Genomic DNA, 22632 nt, shown 5'->3' with positions numbered 1-22632 from the left:
GTATGTGCACCAGGTCTGTGCAGCAGAACTTGGTCTCCAGTCATCTTGGTTAACCCTTCCCACTGGACCAAGACCTCGCTCTGTTCCGCCCGTGTGGTGGCTGGTATGCAACGGACACACGCTTTAATAGAATCCACGCACAGGCATCTCCCACCCTTCAATATGTAGTTCGGGACCTGGAATATCAGGTCTCATATTGAAACATCTGTGAGCTCATCACGTTTCGGTGTGGAAGTGGGTCATCCTCGATTCAAGGGACTGCCTAATATTATACTGTACAGGAGACCAGGGAGTGACTTCCGCATCCAGCACCCACCCTGATACAGAGCGGCTGGGAATTGCTGGGCATGCTGTATTTCATGGTGTGGGGGAGGCACTGCCCCTGGGATTTGCTGGTGTCGGGCCCGGATGCTTTGACACGCAGGCTGAGAGCCGCAATCGATGTTGAACGGGACCTGAGAGCCACACCCGGTGTTGCCCGTGGCCTGAGAGCCACACTCGGTGTTGCCCGGGGCCTGAGAGCCGCACTCTATGATGCATGCGACCTGGTGCATAAAACCTGGGAGCCACAATCGGTGCTGCCCGGGACTGAGAGCCACACTTGGTGATGCTGATGCCATGCTCGCTCCAATCAGTCCACGGGAGCCTCTCCGCACAGGGGCATACTCTCCAGGGACCAGGCCTCCCCACGTTGCCCCTCTGCTGATGGAGATAGAGCGTATTCGGAGCACTCTGGGTAAGATCGTCCACCATTGTCACGGAGAGTACGGCACAGGAGGCCATGCAGCCCATCCTGTCTGTGCCGGCTCTTTGGAGGAGCTGTTCAATGAGTCTCACTCCTCTGCTCTTTACCCATTGCTAGATATATTTTTCCCAGCAAGTATTTATCCAATTCCCTTTTAAAAGTTACAATTCAATCCACCACCCTTTAAGACCGTGCAATCTGGATTAGAATAATTTGCTGAGTAACAAATGATCCCACATCTCACCTCTCGTTATTTTGCCAAACATCGGAAGTCTGACTCCTCTGGTTACCTTCCCTAATGCCACTAGAAACACTTTCTCCATATTTACTCTACCTAATTCGTTCATAAATTTGTACATCTCCATCAAATCTCCTTTAACCCTTTCCTGCTCTCTGGAGAAAACTTCAGCAGGTTCTCCACATCACGGAAGTCCCATCTCCCTGGCACCATTCCTTCTGCAACTTCTCTAAAAGCTTGCCATCATTATGAAAGTTTGGAGCCCAACCTTGAACACAATTCTCCAGCTGAGGCCTAACCAGTGTTTTATAAAGGTTTATCAAATTAAACATCAAATGCTGATATTTCTCTGATGGGATTTAAAGGGCGAGGTCCATCTAGTCAGTTGGATGTGTCAATGAGACTGTGAATCTAAAGAAGTGCATTTAGAGTGCAGAGCCAGGGACATGCTGTGCAACCGGGCGCAAACACGCCTGCACAGCCCACACATCACAAGTTTCCCATTTGGCATCAAAGTTATGTGTTAATTGCAACAATTAATTTGATTTGATTTCAAATAGTTTAGGATAGAAATTGAATCATTTTTCTATGATTTTTCACCAACTCAGATTCAAGGCCTCAATTTTTCTCTTCATCTGTGTGCATTCACAGGATTCCAAACCTGAGACTGTACATTGGGATTCCAATTCTGGGACTGCACATGGGGATTCGAACCCTGGGAGAGTACTTGGGCATTCTAACAATGGGAGAGTGCATGGGGATTCTAACCCTGGGACCATACATGGGGGTTCTTACCCAGGCACTGTAAATGGGGATTCTAACCCTGGGACTGGAAATGGGGATTTTATCCCTGGGCGAGTATGTGGGCATTCTAACCCTAGGAGAGTACATGGGGAATCTAACCCTGGGACTGTACATAGGGATTCTAACACTGGGAATGTACATGGCGTCCAGGCATTCGGGCCCCCTTCAGAGATGACTGAGCCTCTACTTCCCCGCAGTGCTCCAGGTGTGGTCTAGCCAGGGCTTTGTGCAGCTGCAGTGGGATGGCAGCACCCATAGAACAGTATGAAGGCAGGTAGCTTACTACTGACTTTCATTTTAAACTTTTAATCAACTTGGGAAAACTTTTAAAACTTCAAGAGAAACGTTTAAACAACTTGGGGAAACTTTTAAAACCTCTGGAAAAAATTTTAAATAACTTGGGAAAACTTTTTTAAAACTCCGGGAGAAACTTTTAAAATCTGAAGAAACTTTTAAACAATGTGGAGGAACCTTTAAGAATAATTTTATTTTAAAATATTTTATTAAGCAATTGAATACTGTACCCCAATCTAAATAGAAAATAGTTTGGTGTGCTTTATTAGCATAATTTTCAGCCATTTGAAACCAGGTTACTCACGACGACGCCCAGCAAGCAGGTGTGCCTCCGACCAGGCGACCGCGACATCACCCAGCCCCTCCTGCGGCGGGCCTACATCCCTCCAGCGGCGGGATTTCATCCCTGCAGCAGCGGGCCTACATCCCTCTCCTCATCGACGGCTGGACCTCCCCTTCCCCACTGGTGGCCTGGCTATGATTCTTTCACCCTCCTACTCCTTGCTGACCTCCCACTTGGAACTCCAGCAGACAACTGACTTCCTAATGCCTGCCCCCAACCAAGCCTCGGACCACTTTCCAACAAGGCTGCTACTCAGCGCCGAGCTTGTAGCCAACATTTTGCCTTCGGCAATTAGGCTCATACAGAAGTGCCTGGTCTCCAGTCGTCTTGGATCCCTTGCCACTGGACCAAGACCTTGCTCAGCTATGCCACCCCACGTTAAAATAACTCACACACAGGCATCTTCCACTCCGTTAACATGAAGTTCGGGACCTGAAACGACAGGACTCCCATTGGACAGGCCAGAATGCCGCACCACCATAGTTGCCCGGGAACTTAGAAGCTTTGACATCGACATCGCCACCCGAAGCGAGATGCGGCAGGCAGGGTAAGGCCAGCTCAAGGAACAAGATGGAGGTTACAGCTTTTTCTGGAAAAGAATACCAGAGGAAGAACGCCACCTTCGCCATCAAAATGAGCTGGTCCACAGCCGCAAAGACACTCCCTGTGGGGTTAACGAACGCCTCTTGACGCTTCAACTCACCCTATCCCGGAACCAATGCACCACAGTCATCGGTGCGTATGGCCCAACACTGGAAGCAATGGATGAGACCAAAGAGAATTTTTATTCCAACCTCGAAACATCCCTGTCCTGTGTCCCCGCAGGTGACAAACTGATCCTCCTCGGTGACTTCAATGCCAGGGTCGGCAAAGATACAGCCCTCTGGGGAGGCGTGATTGGCAGTGAGGGGGTAGGGAAAGCCAACTCCAGCAGTATCCTACTCCTGACAAAATATCTAGAACATGAACTTCTCATCACCAACACCTTGTTCCACCAGAGGGAAAAATACAAGGCATCGTGGCAATACCCTTGCTCCAAACGCTGGCACCTGCTCGACTATGTCATCATCCGAGCCAGGGATCGCAAGGGTGTGCGCATCACTCACATCATGACAGGAGCTGACGACTGTTGGCCGGACGACAGCCTGACCCATCATCGACATTAACCCCAAAGTGGAGGGGACAGCAGAAGCAGTGCCGCAAGAACGTCAATGCCGGGGCACTTAAAGTCCCAGCTAAGAGAGTCCTATACAGCCAACGCTTCACAGCTAACCTGACGTGCCTTGATGACACTGAGATGCTGAATGCCCACACTGCTTGGTCTGCCCTCCAGGCCTCATAACCAGTGCCTGTGAAGAGACAGTTGGTCATTCAGCCAGAACACACGAGGACTGGTTTGATGAGAATGATCAGAGAGCCAAGAATTTATATTTCTGAGGCTCAAGCAACAACCCAACTCAGGAGCAGTGAGGCAACACTACAGGCGGCTCAAAGCTGAGGTCCAACAAAAAACCTGGCACCTAAAGGACAGGTGGTGGATGGAGAAAGCACAGGAGATACAATAACTGGCCAACAGCCATGATGTGCGAGGATTCTTCATATCAGTCAAGGCCACCTACGGTCCAAACTCCCAAGGCCCCACCCCACTGCTGGCCAAGAATGGGGAAACACTCATCAAGGACACCGAGGTTGTCAAGGTCCGCTGGAAGGAGCACTTCGAAGATCTCCTCAATCGAGATTCTGAATTTGACTCGAGTGTTCTCGACTCCATCCCACAGTATGCGTCCCGCCCCCACTTCAGTGAAACACCAACGTTGCATGAGTAGGAAAAGCCATAAGACAACTCAAGAACAACAAGGCTACGGGAGCGGATGGAATCCCTACTGAGGCGCTAAAGCATGGCGGAGATGTGTTGTTGGCACGAATACATGATCTCATCGCTTTCAACTGGAGGGAGGAGAGCATGACGGGAGATCACAGACTTGCAGTGATCGTGACCATCTTTAAAAACGGGGGGCAAGTCCAACTGCAGCAACTACAGAGGAATCTCCCTGCTAATCAGCCACTGGGAAAGTTTTAGCTCGAGTCCTCTTCAACCGTCTTCTCCCTGTGGCCGAGGAGCTCCTCCTGAAGACACAGTGTCCCACGGGGCACATCGGACATGATCTTTGCAGCGCGACAGCTGCACAAAAAATGCAGGGACCAGCGCCAGCCGTGATACAGGGCTTTTTCAACCTTACAAAGGGATTTGACACTGTGAACCATGAGGTTCCATGGAGCATCCTCCTCCATTTTGGATGCCCACAAAAATATCTCAACATCCTTCGCCTGCTCCATGATGACATGCAGGTGATAATCCTTACCAACGGATCCATTACAGACCCAATCCATGTCGGGACCAGGGTCAAACAGGGCTGCGTCATTGCTCCCACCCTCTTCTCAATCTTCCTCGTTGCCATGCTCTACTTCACAGTCAACAAATTCCCTGCTGGACTGCAACAAAACTACAGAAGCAGCAGGAAGCTGTTTAATCTTCGCCGCCTCCGGGACAAAGTCCAAGATAACCCCAACCTCTGTCGTTGAGCTACAGTACGTGGACAACACCTGTGTCTGCGCACATTCTGAGGCTGATCTCCAGGATATAGTCGACGTATTTACTGAGGAACTCAAAAGCATGGGCCTTACGCTAAATATCCGTAAGACAAAGATCCTCCACCAGCCAGTACTCGACGTACAACACTGCCACCCAGTCATCAAGATCCACGGTGCAGCCCTCGACAACATGGAGCATTTCCCATACTGCGGGAGCGTCTTATCAACAAAAGCAGACATTGATGAGGAGATTCAACACCACCTCCAGCGCGGCAGTGCAACCTTCAGCCGGCGGAGGAAAAGAGTGCTCAAAGACCAGGCCCTCAAAGCTACCACCAAGCTCATGGTCGACAGGGCTGTAGTAATACCCACATCCTGAATGGCTCAGAGGCACGGACCATGTACAGTAGACACCTCAAGTCGTTGGAGATATATCACCAATGATGTCTCCACAAGATCCTACAAATCCTCTGGAATGACAGGCGCACCAACATCAGTGTGCTCATCTAGGCTAACATCCCCTGCATTGAAGTACTGACCACACTCGATCAGCTCCACTGGGCAGGCCACACAGTTTGCATGCCGGACATGAGACTCCGGAAGCAAGTGCTCTTTTGTGGAGTCCTTCTTGGCAAACGAGCCAAACGTGAGCAGCGGAAACGTTACAAGGACACCCTCAAAGCCTCCCTGATAAAGTGCGACATCCCCACTGACACCTGGGAGTCCCTGGCCAAAGACCGCCCTAAGTGGAGGAAGTGCATCCGGGAGGGCGCTGAGCACCTCGAGTCTCAATGCAGAGAGCATGCAGAAATCAAGTGCAGGCAGCGGAAAGAGCGTGCGGCAAACCAGTCCCTCCCACCCATTCCCTCAACGACAATCTGTCCCATCTGTGACAGAATCTGTGGCTCTCGTATTCGACTGTACAGCCGCCAATAAACTCACTTCAGGAGTGGAAGCACGTCTTCCTCGATTCCGAGGGACAGCCTATGATAATGATGAGATGGAGATTCTAACCCTGGGACTGAACATGGGGATTCTAACACAAGGATTGAATATTTCTGGCCCTTCCCTGTTACAATTATGTAGGACTTAACCCATAAGGTCGGTACTAAGCATCGCCTTTAGGGGAGATGTTGAGAAATTCGAGGTGTGGAGAGTGAGAATAAAATATCTGATATAATCCTTTACCCACTGGGACCCGGTTGGAAACAGACACGGACATCGGTCACTTTGTTCCTGAACCAAGATGGCCGCGCATGCGCGGTGCGACTCACCGAATCAAGCTGGCCGAGCGCTGAGCCCGCCTTCCTGCACGAAGATGGCCGCCGTTAGCCTGGGCCTGTGACAGGGAGAAAGCCCCAAAACTGCAACCGCCGATATGCCGGTTATAATTCCGGGCTTGCGGCGGGCACCGGTGCTTTATGAAGCCTTCCAAGCGACCCGCTGGTCCATTGCTCCCCTCCACCCGCTCAAGTGAAACGCTTCTGCGGAGGTCATGTTGCCCGTTTCTCCTTCGCCACTACATTCGCCGCGCATGCTCCAAAACCAGCCACGACGCGCGCCTGCGCACTGAACTCCTGTAATTTGGGTCCGGCACCTTCTCGCCCGTGGTGCATACTGGGTAAATAACCTGCCATTTAAAAGCTGTATTGGTGAATAGATCAGGATATAATTTGATTGCATTGGTCATTGAACGATATTCATTCTGGCAGATATTGTTTGTTTCTGCTGATCTTAATAACCCCTATACCTGAGCTGGAGATTAATGTTCTATACAAATATTGAATAAATCAGCTTGGTTCAAACACAGTGTGTCAAATGTTTGATTTTTCCATAATAATATCTACTTAATGTTCTGTTACCGACTGTTCCATTTTGGGCCTTTTCTTACTGTAGATTATTTCACTTCTCACCCAGTTCATCTTTTATGACATCAAATCCCAAGGTTGTTCTGTTTGAGTATTCGGCTTGTGGGTGTCATAAACTGAACCGGAGTGTCTCATGTTCCACTCACATAACGTTCCTTTCAACCAACTATTGATTGAACTATGATGCTTTAGACTTGAAATCTATTATTTTGTACATTGTTTAACGATTTTTGAATATGGTTACTATATGTAATAGTCTTTGAAATGTGTGATCTTTGTAACTATCTTTGCTGATTTTGAAAGTTTTGGTGATATAATTTCTTGTTACTTACATAGCTTGCAGAATTTCTTGCATCAAGATAATTGTTTAAATATTTCCATTATCGGGTCTTTAGCTCCTCCACTGATCCCTGTGAACAACCTTTGGTTCGGGACTGGGTTTGGGTGCGAGTTTAGGGTTTAGTGGTTGTGGTTATTTGTTAGGATTGGGGTTAGTGGTTGGGATCGTCAGTAGGATATTAGGCACCTTGGAATCCCTGGCCAAAGACCACCGTAAGTGGAGGAAGAGCATGCAGGAGGGCGCTGAACACCTCGAGTCTCAGCGCCGAGCGCATGCTGCAAACAAACGAAGGTAGCGGAAGGAACATCTGAGAAACCAGACTCCTCACCCAGACTTTCCATCAACGACTGTCTGTCCTACCAGTGACAGTGACTATAATTCCCATATTGCACTGTACAATCACCTGAGAACTCACTTTTAGAGTGGAAGCAATTCTTCCTCAATTTCGAGGGATTGTCTATGATGATGATGATGAGGCTTAGGAGATAGTCATTCTCTGAACACCTCGAGTCTCAACGCCGAGAGCATGCAGAAGTCAAGTGTAGGCAGCAGAAAGAGCGCATACAAACGAGTCCCACCCACCCGTTCCCTCAACAACTATCTGTCCCATCTGTGACAAATCAGTGGATCTCGTATCGGACTGTTCAGCCACCAAAGAACTCACTACAGGAGTGGAAGCAAGTCTTCCTTGATTCCGAGGAACTGCCTATGATAATGAGTAATTAACATAGAAACCATTATTGACAATATAAGTGTCACTGGACGTGTCCTTTTCCATTTCATGCCTTTAACCTCATGCAGACGAGTCACAAAACTGCCTCACAAACTGTTCATTCAAAGAACATTCTTTCCTGCAAGCCTCATTTCATCCCTTCTTCCACATCTCTACAAATCTCACCGAACGTTTAATTAGTGACATTAGATTTTGGTATTTTGGAACAAGAACAGACGGATACATTTGCTGCGCTGGTTACATCAAATTATCAGCCTGTCTGAAAAGTGCTTCTGACAATAACCTATTACAAAATTGAAAAAAATAGAAAAGAAAATTATAATTTAAATGGAGAAAAATTGCAAAGTGCTGCAATACAGAGGGAGTTGGAGGTCCTTGTGCATGAAACACAAAAGGTTAGTGTGCAGGTACAGCAAGTAAACAGAAAGGCAAATGGAATTATGACCTTTATTGCAAGGGGGATGGATTATAAAAGCTGAGAAGTCCTGCTACAACTGCACAAGGTATTGGTGAATCCAAACCAAGAGTACTGCATACAGTTTTCATCTCCGTATTTCGGGAGGAATATGCTTGCATTGGAAGCGGTTCAGAGAAAGTTCACTAGGTTGATTCCAGTGATGAGGTGATTGACTTATGAAGATAGGTTGAGTAGGTTGGGCCTATACTCATTGGAGTTCAGAAGAATGAGAGGTGATCTTATTGAAAAATACATGATAATGAGGAAACTCGACAATGTGCTTGCAGAGAGGATATTTCCACTCACATGGGAAACTAAAACTAGGGGGCAAAGTCTCAGAATAAGGGGCCGCCAATTTAAAAATGAGATGAGAAGGTATTTCTTCTATCAGAGGGTTGTAAATCTGTGGAATTCTCTGCCCCAGAGAGCTGTGGAGGCTCGGTCATTGAATAAATTTAAGGCGGAGATACATTGATTTTTCAGCAATAAGGGAATAAAGGTTTATGGGGAACGGGCATGAAAGTGGAGCTGAGTCCATGATCACATCGGCCATGAGACCGATGCCTGTTCCTACATCTTATGTTCCTGTACCAGGCCCCACCAGTCACCATGTGATTCCACCGTGATATCTTCATCCATTACTCAGCTTTTGCCCTCACTAGAGCTGGTTTCACCATCATGACCATTGCCCACACTAAGACTCTCTAATTCCCGAATGTTGCACAAACGCCAGCATGGACTGGTTATTCCGAATGGCCCATTTGTGTGTCGTATATCCTATGTAATTTTGTAGTCTCAGTGTAAGTGGTCCCTGGAATTGGTGCCTCAGGGTAACTGGTCCAAGGATCTCGTGTCGCAGTGTAAGTGGTCCCTGAATTTGGTGTCTCAGTGTAATTGGTCCCTGGATTTGGTGTCACAATGCGAGTAGCTTTTGGATTTGTTGTCGAAAGCACCTCGTCACTGGGACTGAGTGCAAACCCGCTGCCCAGCATTGCATTCAGCACAGAATGATGCCACTCAGTCTATTCCCAATTAATACGGTCCACATTAATTCAACAGAAACAACCCAGTGCCCACAAGTAACTGCTGCCCCGCATTTAACTTCAGTGAAACACGCAATTCTAAACATTTTAAAATAAAAATTAACCGCATCAAAGCACAACAGAGGTGATTAATTTCAGTAAATCGCCCTCACTCATACACCTCCTTCACCCCGACTCTTCAACTCACTCTCTAAATACAACTCTTCACCCCAGCTCCTCTTTCACCCATACAATTTCATTTTTAACATCACTTACAGCAATGATCCACACTGGAGGTAAATCTCAGGAGCTTCTGTGTGACGGTGCGATGATCACTGGACAATAAAGCGCAGAGACGGCGGGGAGGTGGGGGGGGGCTGCTCATTATCCTCGATGTGATTTAATCCGCTTTCCCACTGAATACTGCAGACAGACATGGTCACCTTGTAACAGAATGGTCAGTGTGACGTCACTGTTTGAACAAGAGCACACAAGACAATGTGTTATCAATAAATGGTAAAGTTATTAAACACCCCACTATTGCATTGTAAACAAAATGGAAATAAATTGTTGGAAAATAATTGGTGAAGATAATTATTTATCTCTGTGCAATTGACTAGCAAACATTAAGAGTGTCGTGTTTAGTTCACACACACACATAAATATTTATATATATAGCAAAGACTGTGTGTGCCCTTTTCAATTGTTCTGTTCAACTCGTATTTGATCGATGTGGAATTTAGGACCCTGCGGCAGCCTATCCGGCGGTGCTTGCTGGGTCAGGATACAAAGAGACCGTGCGCTGTTCCTTCTCCCACTGCCTGGGGGAATGGGGCAGATATTTAAAGGGACAGGGACTCCCCTTTCTCTGCTACTTTATAGTTAAAGGGACAGTCCAGTTTATCTTTGGGTGTCGGAGGACTTCACTAACCGAGCTTCCATTAACAGTCTCTCCCTTCTGTACTGTGCAGTGATTGTAAAGCTGTTCATTTCAGTGACTTGAGCATTTCTACAATGACTCACTGATTTTGATGATCCAATTGTATAATTTGGAAAGAGTCCAGATTTGTGCAGTGTGAGGAAGATTTCATTTAAAGGTGGAGTAAAATTAGTTTCAAAATATTCTGTTCTAACCGTTCCCCAACCCCCCAAATTTTAGAACACTACAATACTGACTGGGAAGTCCCAAGTTCAATCCTTGATCTGGGCTGTTGGTTGACTTCAGACAAGGCAGCAGTTCAGGGGTTATAATTGTCCTCAGTAGCATTGGACTAAATAAGAGTAAAAATCAGCCACTGCCCCTGCTCTTCAGACCGATCAAGTGACGTCAACTGGGAAGTGTTTGGATGTCATTTGAGGACAGGATTTGAGGCTGTGATGCCTACCACAGTGGAAATCCTGCTGGCACTCACTGTGTCGACTAACGGTGAGGCACGAGAGGTTTACTAATGTCAGTGGAATTGCACCCAGCCAGATTCAACACTTTCTGGAGATAATACATCTCAGGCGATGAAAGGAATGTTGATTTTAGAGAGTGAGGATGGAGGGGAGAGTCTTGAATAAGGAATTTACACCTTAGGGGGGGACACGAGAGGACAGGATGTTCTGTAGAATCTGGAATAGTGTGTTCTGAATTTCAATCCTTTACTTAAAGTAACAACGTTTGTAACCACAATTTGCAGGGTATTAGAAGAGGAGGACCTGCAGCTGGGAAACTCAAACCAGACATCGCGTCAAGATTTTACAGATTCCCTGGATTGGTCAGGATCACCTTATCAGCCTTTGTAAAAACACCAATCACAGCGGGGAGAAACAGGACACATGTTGTGTGTGTGGATGTACCTTAAACAATCGTTCAGCCTGTGAGACTCGTGCGCCCACCTGACTCAACACTGCAAATGTGGGGACAGTGGGAATGGATTCTGTTGCACGTGGAAAGTGAATCAGTCGCTCATCTCACCAATTGACATTCGAGGCGATAGATAACAGACTTTCTCCTGTGAATATAGAGCTAGGTTATTCGGCTGTGATTTGTTTACTTATTCATCTAGTTGATTCTAAACCTTTGCCAATTATTTGATGTGATTGGTTTAGAGAGAGATGCTGTGAGGTGTTGTGGAAAAATATTTCCGAGACTGTATAATATATAAAGAGAGGTTTATTAAGTCGGAGACAACGCTTTGGGAGAAGTGTTAGATACACCTGTCTCTGCACCAGCTTCTCAATTTGATATCTCCAGTGTGGTTATTTTATCTTACAAATTACATCACTTTACATCACGTGCTTTAGCACTAGTCCTTAAGTCCAATCGTCGCATTACAAGGTTTACAAAGCTTTTCATACAATTACTGTCCAAGGCTGAGCTCTTGATATAAACCAGCATCGCATTGTGACAGGAATTATATACATCCAAGAGGACTAGTTCCCCTTTTAAATACAAAAAAACAAGTGGCAGGCTTTTTGGCACCGGTATAGACAAACATACCCCCACTTATCTCTCCAGTCGTTCATTATCTAACTTTCCTATCTCCATAACTCAAGGTCAGCATACCTTGAAGTCTAACTGTGTTTTTTTGCAAAAACAAATTGCATCAGTATTGTCCCTTACAAAATTCATTCAAGGGGAAAATAAAAACAAATGTTTGGTCCCGTATACTAGTCAAGTATATGTCCAAAAATCCGCTCAAACAATATTCCCCCTTTTGGTCCTGGTGGATGTTCACGAAATCCAGATGACCACAATGATAGTAGCATGGTGTCATATATTCGTCCTTTTGGATATGTTACTTCCCTGATGTTCCGTATGTCCATCTTGCCTGTAGCTCTAGGCTACCCTGCAAAGATAGTGGTCAGTGTCAACGTCGTCTGTTTCTTCATCCTTGGTGTTTTCAGGTATTTCCATCAGGTGTGCTGCTGCTTCTTCGGCGATTACACTTGCTACTGGATCAGTCGGGCCATCATAACTTTACAGCAGATATTAAAACACCCGATAATCAGACAGCAAGTAATTATTATTACAACCAGAATAATTACTCCATGCATAAGATAGGACCCACAGGATTCCCCTAACAGCCAGTCAAACCAGCCAGATCCTCCTGCTGTCGTGGATAACTTATTTACCTTCCTTCTTATGTGATCAGCGAGGTTGGTTATGTTTTCTGAATTATCGAGAATGTAAGTGCAACATTCAGCTCCAATTAAGGCACATGTGCCCCAACTTTGTGGTAGTATCTTGGGCCATATGGTTCTGGAGTACCATTGTGCGTATGGCTACCATTTCAGCCGTTATGCCCTCCATTGCTTCAGCAGTGTCGTTAACTATCTCTTCCAGTAACCTCTCTAGGTTACGTAATTAATCCATGGTGCGTCCTATCCCGAATGGGAGCATCATGACCCCAAATAGCCTCTCTACCGGGGTAAGAGCTCATCTTACTCGTCCTGGTGTCTGTACTTCTGCTAAAGTATGTACCCGTCTGACAAAGGGGACCACATATCCCAAATAACAGGACCCCCTCCAGTCCTGTGACAACCAGGGGTAGGCCTTGTGCTCGCACACAAAATAAGTGCCATTGTATGCTGTTAGATTCAATCCCAATCTCTCTCTCTCAACCCCCGTCGCCACCTAATCTTAGGGTCCCAGTCCTGGCTACTTGTCTGATTCTTCAAACCCTCCATTTCAAGGAACCCCTGGTTTATTGTTTCGCTGTCTGTTATGTTCCAACTGGTGAGGTTAAAGTATTGCGTACAATTGCTATATCCTGCTCAAAACCTGTTTTCTCATCAGTCAGGTTTCGAGTGAAACAAATGTCAGCGGTGGGTCTTCCAACTCCTGACGTGTTGGTCAAAACCAGGAACGGGGGTCGTACCGACCTATTGTATTCCGGCTGGTACCATCCGTCAATGCATCCAAAAGGTAACCCCCCCCCCACCATCTCCATGTTTCTTTATTACCCACTCCGCTACTTCCGAAATGTTAAGGGAGATTGACCTCAAAGGGATGCCTCCTTTGCTAGGTATGGGGATGTGCGAACATACTCAGCAAATGGAAAAGTTCCCATTTTGCGCATATACATAAGACATGTACAAAAAGGTATTCACATGTAACTCTCGTTTCGGTCTAGCTAGCAGGCCGGACCAAACACGAACTATGATAATGGCACCGATCACAATATATAGTTTCATCTTATTACTCTATAATTAACAAATAGTCAAAATGGCCGTATGGCTTGCTTGAAGAATCTTTCGCTGTCAATCTGTAAATAGACAAACAACAACAACAAATACGTGTGCTAAACGGCTGGTTCAAAAACCTTAAGCTGGGTCCAATGCTTCCATTGTCCGTTCCCTTTAACATCGATGCAGGCACAAGTGTCCCCGCTGATTATAACCTCATATAGTCCTATCCATTTTGGGGCAAACCCCAGTTTTCCCGGGAGGACCCTTACCATAACGCGACTTCCCGCCAACTGGACTTCAGGGAGCTTTGTAAGCTCTGCTTCCGCGTCTCTTTCTTCCTGATTGTCCCTAACTAATTTATGCATCCCTTTTAATTGAGTACTTGGTTCCAAAACATACCGTTTTATTTTGTCTTTCAATGGGCCGACATCGGCCCCACCTGTTATGATGTTCTCTGGTAATTGCATCGCCCTTCCTGTCATTAGTTCATAAGGGGTTAATCCGGTTGTCCTGTTTGTCGTGGCTCTTAACTTCATCAAAATAATGGGTAATACTTCCGTCCACGTTTTTCCTGACGTTTGCATGGCCTTTGCCAGGGCGTTCTTAAGGGTATGGTTCATGCGCTCTGCCATCCCAGAACTCTGCGGGTGGTAGGGGATGTGGAATTTTTGTTTTATGCCCATCAGCTGGCATATTGTTTTTACAATCTTCCTGGTGAAGTGGGTGCCTTGGTCAGAATATCCTTACCACTGTTGAGGCAGTGCAATCACGTGTGGGGACAGCTTCTACCCACCGGGTAAATTGATCTATAATCACTAGGCAATATCTTTTTTCCATGGGATGGGGGCAAAGGACCTGTGAAATCAATTTGTACGTGTTCCCATGGCCCCCGTAGACGGGGCTGGTGTCCCATTTTAATATTAATGGGCCGGCCTGGATTATATTGTGCGCACGTAATGCATCGATGGCAATGTTTGGTGGTATCTCTCCCCATCCCTTTCCACCACCAATCTCTCCCAAGACTCCCAGTCATGGCCTCTCATCCTGAATGAGACAGGCCATGATGCAACTCCAATAAGTTATTCTGTATGCATTCAGGCGCCATTACCTTGTCGTTTCGTCTCCGAACGTTATCCTTCCCTTGCGTTGCGCCCTGCTTTGTCCACATACTTATTTCCTCTTCAGAAGTGTCCTGGTGTAGTTTCTCAATACTTGTCTGTTCGTCTCGGGCCCCAGCGGCACTGACTTAATTTTAATAATTTAAAATCATCATCAATGGAGAGTGTTTTTTACCTCTTCAAATTCTTTTTTTTTCCAATTAAACCGATATCTTTTTCACAGCTGATATCAACTGGTATTTAGTAAGTTATGTCTTTATCCATCGCAAACACCCCTTTTTTTTCCAGATCCTAATTAGTGCATTACGTCTTTTTTTTTAATTAGATCACCTTTCTTCAAATTAGGTTTTGTATTTAAAATCATCAGACAATCGAAGACACTTTTTCTTTCCAATCGTTCAATTTGTTTATTTTCAAAGTTGCGTTTTTATCTTTTTCTTTTCTAAACTGCTAAAGCTTACTGTTTTAGCCTTTTGCAACAGTCCATTTTACACCTTCACAGATAGCTCACCACTCGCCCAGGAGTTTGACCTGATCCCTGAAGGTATTTCTAGATTTAAAACTTTTTTTTTTTAAACTGAGCTCGAAGCTTTTGTGTCAAGCTTTTACACAAAGGGAAATGCGAGCGTTTTAAAAGGCATTCTTTATCTCATTCCTCGAATAAATTTATGTCTTTCAACCCAATTGCATGTTTTCTTTCGACAAGTAAGTGGGCGTGACAAATAAATTCTTTATTTTTTTACTACCAGGACCATGAATTTTTATCTTTTATTCAACAAACCGATTCTTTGTGCATTTCCTAGCTCTGTAACTTATTATCCGTATATATCCACACCTGCGTTTCTAACTTAAAATGTAATACCGGAAGGTTCACACTTTCTAAAACTTCCCATATACAGGACAACATACGAAATGTTAAAAAAACTTTCACTCTGTTTGGAAAAGGTGGGTGGAGCTAAAACTGTCAGCTACTCCATACCTTCCCAAACAGGCTTTTCATTCATTCCGCTGTCAAAATCACTCAAGTATTCTCATTCAAAATAGACATCACAATAATCTCTCTTCATTCAACAAAGCTTAAGTCTGGCCAGTTCTATTTTTGGATTCATATGTCACTTAAGATAGTCACCATCAGCTTTTTTATGGCATTACGTAATTACGCAAGTTACAATTAATGATAGGAATTAATTAATGACCCGGGTAGCCCGCGTTTTACATTCCCTTCCTTACCTTCCATGTTCGCCAGTCTCGGACGTTTCCCTTTGTTTCTGTAATACTCACGGCCATGACTACTCTGTGGAGACCCTTTGTCTTCGCAAAAAAGCTAGCGTGTTTCCTTACCACCGGAGTTTCGCCTCTAGGTTGGAGTGATCAGCTCCCTTCTGCACCGACCTTATTTACTAAAGGGACAACTCAAACTTGTTAGTCAGCCTCCTCCTGCTATCTACTTATTCGTATCTTATACACTATCCCATCGTGCTCATACACCTCTCTCTCAGTCTCTAACACCAGATTCCAGATACTGTCTTAAGTGATCACGTCTGATCGGACAGTATCCTGTTTGTGACGCCATTTTGTTGTGGAAAAATATTTCGAGACTGTATAATATATAAAGAGAGATTTATTAAATCGAAGACAAAGCTTTGGGAGAAGTGTTAGAGACCCATGTCTCTGAACCAGCTTCTCAATTTGATATCTCCAGTGAGGTTTTTTATCTTACAAATTAGGTCACTTTACATCACGTGCTTTAGCACTAGTCCTTAAGTCCATTCATCGCATTACAAGGTTTACAAAGCTTTTCATACAATTACTGTCCAAGGCTGAGCTCTTGATATAAACCAGCATCGCATTGTGACAGGAATTATATACATCCAAGTGGACTAGTTCCCCTTTTATCAACAAAAAAACAAGTGGCAGGCTTTTTGGCATCGGTAAAGACAAACATACCCCCACTTATCTCTCCAGTCGTTCATTATCTCACATTCCTATCTCCATAACTCAAGGCCAGCATACCTTGAAGTCTAACTGTGTTTTTTTGTATAAAGCACAATGCATCAGTATTGTCCCTTACAAAATACATTCAAGGGGAAAATAAAAACAAATGTTTGGTCCGGTATACTAGTCAAGTCTATGTCCAAAAATCCGCTCCAACAGGGGCACACACTCAGTCCGGTATCTGAAAGTGATTAAGAGACTGGGTTTTGTGTTTTGTGATCCCGCGCGTGTTTCTGACACCTTTGCTCGATACCAAGGCAAGGAGAGGTACTCTGGAAGGTAAGAGGAATTGGGACTTGTCCCTGAGAGTAACCAAAGATATGAGACTGAAATAATGTAGAGTTAGAAAGTAGAAAATGCACAAAATGGTGCAGTCGGTAACAGGATATAACTTAGTCCCCTCTTATCTTGGAGACATCAAATATCGACACACTCTGTTATTTAAAATATCAAATTATTAAACTCCAGCCCAGTTATAGGGGTTATTCACATCAGCAGAAACAAATTCCAACCAACACAAGAAACAAGATTCAGTCAGGAAGCCATTAACACCAGCAATAACAGCAGAATCTAACCCCTGCATTCACTTGTGAACTCGCTGGTGTGTCAGCAGGTTGGATGACTGAGTGAATCACTTCCCACACTCAGAGCAGGTGAACGTCCTCTCCCCAATGTAACTGTGATGATGCATTTCCAGTTTACAAGGTTGGGTTCAGTTCCGCACCGCTGTGCACAGAGTGAGAATAAAATCAATGAGCTGCTGATTCTCTCTGCTGGACACTGCGTCTTTTGTGCTGGTCCAATAGGGTGAGCCCATGCTGCCCCAATAAGGTGAGCCCGGGATGGCCAGTAGGCTGAGCCTGGGCTGGCCCAAAAGAGTGCAATTGAGTGGCCCAATAGGGTATGCCCGTGCTTGCCCAACAGTCAGATCCTGGGCTGGACCAATAGGGTGAGCCCAGGCTGGCCCAATGGGGTGAGCCCAGACTGGCCCAATAAGGTGAGTCGGGCTGGCCCAGAGTCACCAGGCAACAATCAGCACAAGAAGACTCCCTTTCAGAGGCAACTGTCCTGGTCACAAACATGTGGTCCAATCAAACTGACAGACAACCTGAAGCCCCACCCTACCCATTGTCCCTGCTGAAAAAGCCACGCATGCGCCGCGAGACCCGCCCAGACCAAGATGGCGGCCGCTCAGCACGATCTCCCACGCCCCACCCTGACCAAGATGGCGAAGATGGCGGCCGCTGACCAAGATGATGGCCGCTGAGCCCACTCCCCCGGACGCTCATTGACCGTGTCTGTAACCGGTGGGTAAACACGGGGTCTGCAGGCTGTGATTCGGGGCCTGGGGACGAGCCGGGGTGTGTGTGAAGCGGATGTTGCGGAGTGTTGTCTCTCGGGCCTGGGCCCACACACGGGCTGTGTGACCCCTCTCACTCCCCGGGTTTGTTAACCCAGGGAACTATTGGTTCTGCACTTTGTGATTGACAAGTGGAAAGCCCCGCCCCCTCCTGGCCCGAATCATTCCATGCAAGTGGTGCACAGAAATAGGACTGGGGTAAGGCACTTCGGCTGGGGGAGACATGTACTGGGACTGGGGGTAGGCACTTCAAATGGGGGAGCGATACACTGGCACTGGGGTAAGGCACTTCGGCTGGGGAGGGATACACTGGGACTGGGGTAAGGCACTTCAACAGAGGGAAGGTTACAGTGGGACTGAGGTAAGGCACTACAGCTGGGGATGGCATATATTGGGATTGGGGTAGGGCACTTTGGCTGAGGAGGCATGCACTGGGACTGGGGTAAGGCACTACGGCTGGGGGAGGCATATACTGGGACTGGGGTAAGGCACTTCAACTGGGGGAGGGATAAACTGACACTGGGGTAAGGCACTTCAACTGGGGGTGGCATACACTGGGACTGGAGTAAGACACTTCGGCTGCGGAGCGAAACACTGCAACTGGAGGAAAGACACTTCAACTGTGGGAGGGATACACTGGATTTGGAATAAGGCACTTCAACTGCGGGAGGCTTACACCGGGTCAGTGCTAAGGCACTTCAGCTGGGGAGGGATACCCTGGGACTGGGGTAAGGCACTAAGGCTGGGGGCGCATATACTGGGACTTGGGTAAGGCACTTCAACTGGGGCAGGGATACACTGGACCGGGGTAAGGCACTTCAACTAAGGGAGGGATGCACTGGGATAAGGCACTTCAACTGGGGGAGGGATACACTGGGACTACGGTAAGGCACTTCAACTGGGGGAGGGATTCCCTAGGACTGGAGGAAAGGCACTTCAACTGTGGGAGGGCTACACTGGGTCTGGAAGAAGACACTTCAAATGGGGGAGGCATAAACTGGGACTGGGCTGAGGCACTTCAACTGAGGGAGGCATGCACTGGGACTAGGGAAAGGCACTTCGGCTAGTGGAGAATATACTGGCACTGGGGTAGGGTACTTCGGTTGTGGGAGGTGTGCACTGGGACTGGGGTAAGGCAATTCAACTGGGGGAGGCATATACTGGGATTGGGGTAGGGCACTTTGGCTGAGGAGGAATGCACTGGGGTTAGGCACTTCGGCTGGGGGAGGGATACACTGGGACTAGGGTAACGCACTTCAACGGGGGGAGGCATACCTGGTACTTGTGTAAGGTACTTCAACTGGGGGAGGCATGCACTGGGACTGGGTAAGGCACTTTGGCTGGGGGAGGCATTCACTGGGACTGGGGTAGGGTACTTTGGCTGACGGAGGCATGCATTTGCACTGAGAAACGCTACTTCAGCTCGGGGAGGGATACATTACGACTGGGGTAATGCACTTCAACGGGTGGAGGGATACACTGGGACTGTGGTAAGGCACTTCAACTGGGGGACGCTAACACTGGGACTGGGGTAAGGCACTTCAACTGGGGGAGGGATACACTGGGACTGTGATGAAGCACTTCAACTGGGGGACGCTAACACTGGGACTAGGATAAGGCACTTCAACTGGGGGAGGGAGACACTGGGACTGGGCTAAGGCACTTCAACTGGGGGAGGCATGCACTGGGACTGGGGTAAGGCACTTCAATTGAGGGAGGGATAAACTGGGACTGGGGTAAGATACTTCGGCTGGGGGAGGCATTCACTTGGACTGCATTAATGCACTTCGGCTGGGGGAGGCATGCACTGTGACTGGGATCAGGCACTTCGGCTGGGGGAGGCATATGTTGTGACTGGGGTAAGACACTTCGGCTGGGGGAGGCATGCACTCTAACTAGGGTAAGGCACTTCGGCTGGGGGACGCATGCAATGGGACTGGGGTAAGGTGCTTCAACTGGGGGATGCTAATACTGGGATTGGAGTAAGACACTTCAACTGTGGGAGGCATAAACTGTGACTGGGCTAAGGCACTTCAACTGGGGGAGGGATACACTGGGACTGGGATAAGGCACTTCAGCTGGGGAAGGCATATACAGGGATTATGGTAAGGCACTTCGGCTGGGCAAGGCATGCAGTGCGACTGGGGTAAAATACTTTGGCTGGGGGAGGCATGCACTCACACTGTGGCAAGGCACTTCGGTTGGGGGAGGCATAAAATGCGACTGGTTTAAGGCTCTTCTGTTGGTGGAGGCTAATACTGGGACTGGGACAAGGTACTTTGGCTGGGAGAGGCATGCACTGGCATGGGTGTAAGGGACTTCGGCTGGCAGAGGTGTGCACTCGAACTGGAGTAAGGCACTTCAACTGGTGGAGGCATGCACTGGGACTGCGGTTAGGCATTTCAACTGGGAGAGGCATGCACTGGGACTGGGGTAAGGCACTTCATCTGGGGAGGGACACAGTGGGACTGGGGTAAGGCACTTCAGCTGTGGGAGGGATACACTGCGACTCGGGTAACGCACTTCAACTGTGGGAGGGATACCTGGGACTTGTGTAAGGTACTTCAACTGGGGGATGATAACAATGGGACTGCGGTAAGGCACTTCAACCGAAGGAGGGATAAACTGGGACTGGGGTAAGGCACTTTGGCTGGGGGAGGCATATACTGTGACTGGGGTAAGACACTTTGGCTGGGGGAGGCATATACTGGGACTGGGGTAAGGCACTTTGGCTGGGGGAGGCATATACTGTGACTGGAGTAAGGCACTTTGGCTGGGGGAGGCATATACTGGGACAGTGGTAAGACACTTCGGCAGGGAGAGAAATGCAATAGGACGAGGGTAGGGCACTTCGGCTGGGGGAGGCCTGCACTCGGACTTGGGTAAGGCACGTTGGCTGGGGGCAGGTGCACTAGGACTGGGCGAAGGCACTTCAGCTGGGGGAGGCATGCACTGGGACTCGGGTAAGGCACTTCGGCTGGGGGAGGCGTGCACTTGAACTTTGGTAAGGCACTTCAGCTGGAGGAGTGATACACTGGGACTGGGGTAAGGCACTTCAGCAGTGGGAGGCCTATATTGGGGCGGTGGTAAGACACTTCGGATGAGGGAGAAATGCAATAGGACTAGGGTAAGGCACTTTGGCTAGGGGTGGCCTGCACTGGGACTGGGGTAAGGCATTTTGGCTGGGGGACGCATGCACTCTGACTGGGGTAAGGCACTTTGGCTGGGGGAGGCATGCACTGTGACTGCGGTAAGGCACTTCGGCTGGGGGAGGCATGCACTTGAACTTTGGTAAGGCCCTTCGGCTGCGGGAGGCATGCACTGTGACTGGGGTAAGGCACTTCGGCTGGGGGAGGCATGCACTTGAACTTTGGTAAGGCACTTCAGCTGGGGGAGTGATACACTGGGACTGGGGTAAGGCACTTCAGTAGTGGGAGGCATATATTGGGACGGTGGTAAGATACTTCGGATGAGGGAGAAATGCAATATGACTAGGGTAAGGCACTTTGGCTGGGGGAGGCCTGCACTGGGACTGGGGTAAGGCATTTTGGCTGGGGGACGCATGCACTCTGATTGGGGTAAGGCACTTTGGCTGGGGGAGGCATGTACTGTGACTGGGGTAAGGCACTTCGGCTGGGGGTGGCATGCACTTCAACTTTGGTAAGGCCCTTCGGCTGGGGGAGGCATATACTGGGACTGGGGTAAGGCACTTTGCCTGGGGGAGGCATCGACTAGGACTGGGGTAAGGCACTTCGGCTGGGGGAGGCTTATACTGGTACTTGGGTAAGGCACTTTGGCTGTGGGAGGCATATACTTGGACGGTGGTAAGATACTTCGGCGGGAGGAGAAATGCAATGGGACTAGTGTCGGGCACTACTGCTGGGTGAGGCATGCACTGGTACTGGGGTAAGACATTCAGCTGGGGGAGGCATATCTTGGAACTGGGGTAAAGCCCTTCTGCTGGGGGAGGCATGTATTGGGACTGGGGTAAAGTACTTCAGCTGGGGGAGGCATGCACTGGGATGGGGGTAATGCATTTTGACTGGGGGAGGCATGCACTGGGACTGGGGTAATGTACTTCGGCTGGGGGAGGCTTGCACTGGGACTGGGGTAAAGCCCTTCTGCTGGGGGAGGCTTATCTTGGGACTGGGGTAAAGCACTTCGGCTGGGGAAGGCATGTATTGGGACTGGGGTAAAGCACTTCAGCTGGGGGAGGCAGATCTTGGGACTGGGGTAATGTACTTCGGCTGCGGGAGGCATGCACTGGGATGGGGGCAAGGTACTTTGGTATCTTATGGGGAGCTCTGTCCTCTGTCACTTCAGGAATTCAAAGTGGATCAAGTTACAATTTGCAAAGTCAGTGAGACCTTGGGATGGGCGGTTCCAGTTACACATTCCAGTGAAATCTCAGGGTGTGGCTTATCCTCCAAGGGACCAATCATAGACAAATGGTGCGGCGTGGCGGCCATTTTGGCAGTACAAATAAGCGCGTTCTTTATTAACCCGCTCCCTCCCTCCGCCCATCTCTCACCTGCTGACTCACCCAC

General features: G+C 48.0%; 1 long non-coding RNA gene and 1 pseudogene across 1 annotated transcript in view; one reads left to right on the top strand and one right to left on the bottom strand.

The window, feature by feature from the left end:
• Window positions 1-22632, top strand: part of LOC139235427 (zinc finger protein 271-like) — a 136781-nt pseudogene that overhangs the window by 63002 nt on the left and 51147 nt on the right.
• Window positions 13644-22632, bottom strand: part of LOC139235639 (uncharacterized) — a 47092-nt gene continuing 38103 nt past the window's right edge. Inside the window, exon 3 of the long non-coding RNA XR_011588487.1 lies at window positions 13644-13689. This is a non-coding gene — a long non-coding RNA (uncharacterized lncRNA). The remainder of the gene's footprint in view (window positions 13690-22632) is intronic.

This window comes from Pristiophorus japonicus, chromosome 23 (assembly GCF_044704955.1).
Source record: "Pristiophorus japonicus isolate sPriJap1 chromosome 23, sPriJap1.hap1, whole genome shotgun sequence".
Taxonomy (NCBI): domain Eukaryota; kingdom Metazoa; phylum Chordata; class Chondrichthyes; family Pristiophoridae; genus Pristiophorus; species Pristiophorus japonicus.
Note: the sequence above shows the minus strand (reverse complement) of the source record. Positions and strands in the feature narration are given on the sequence as shown.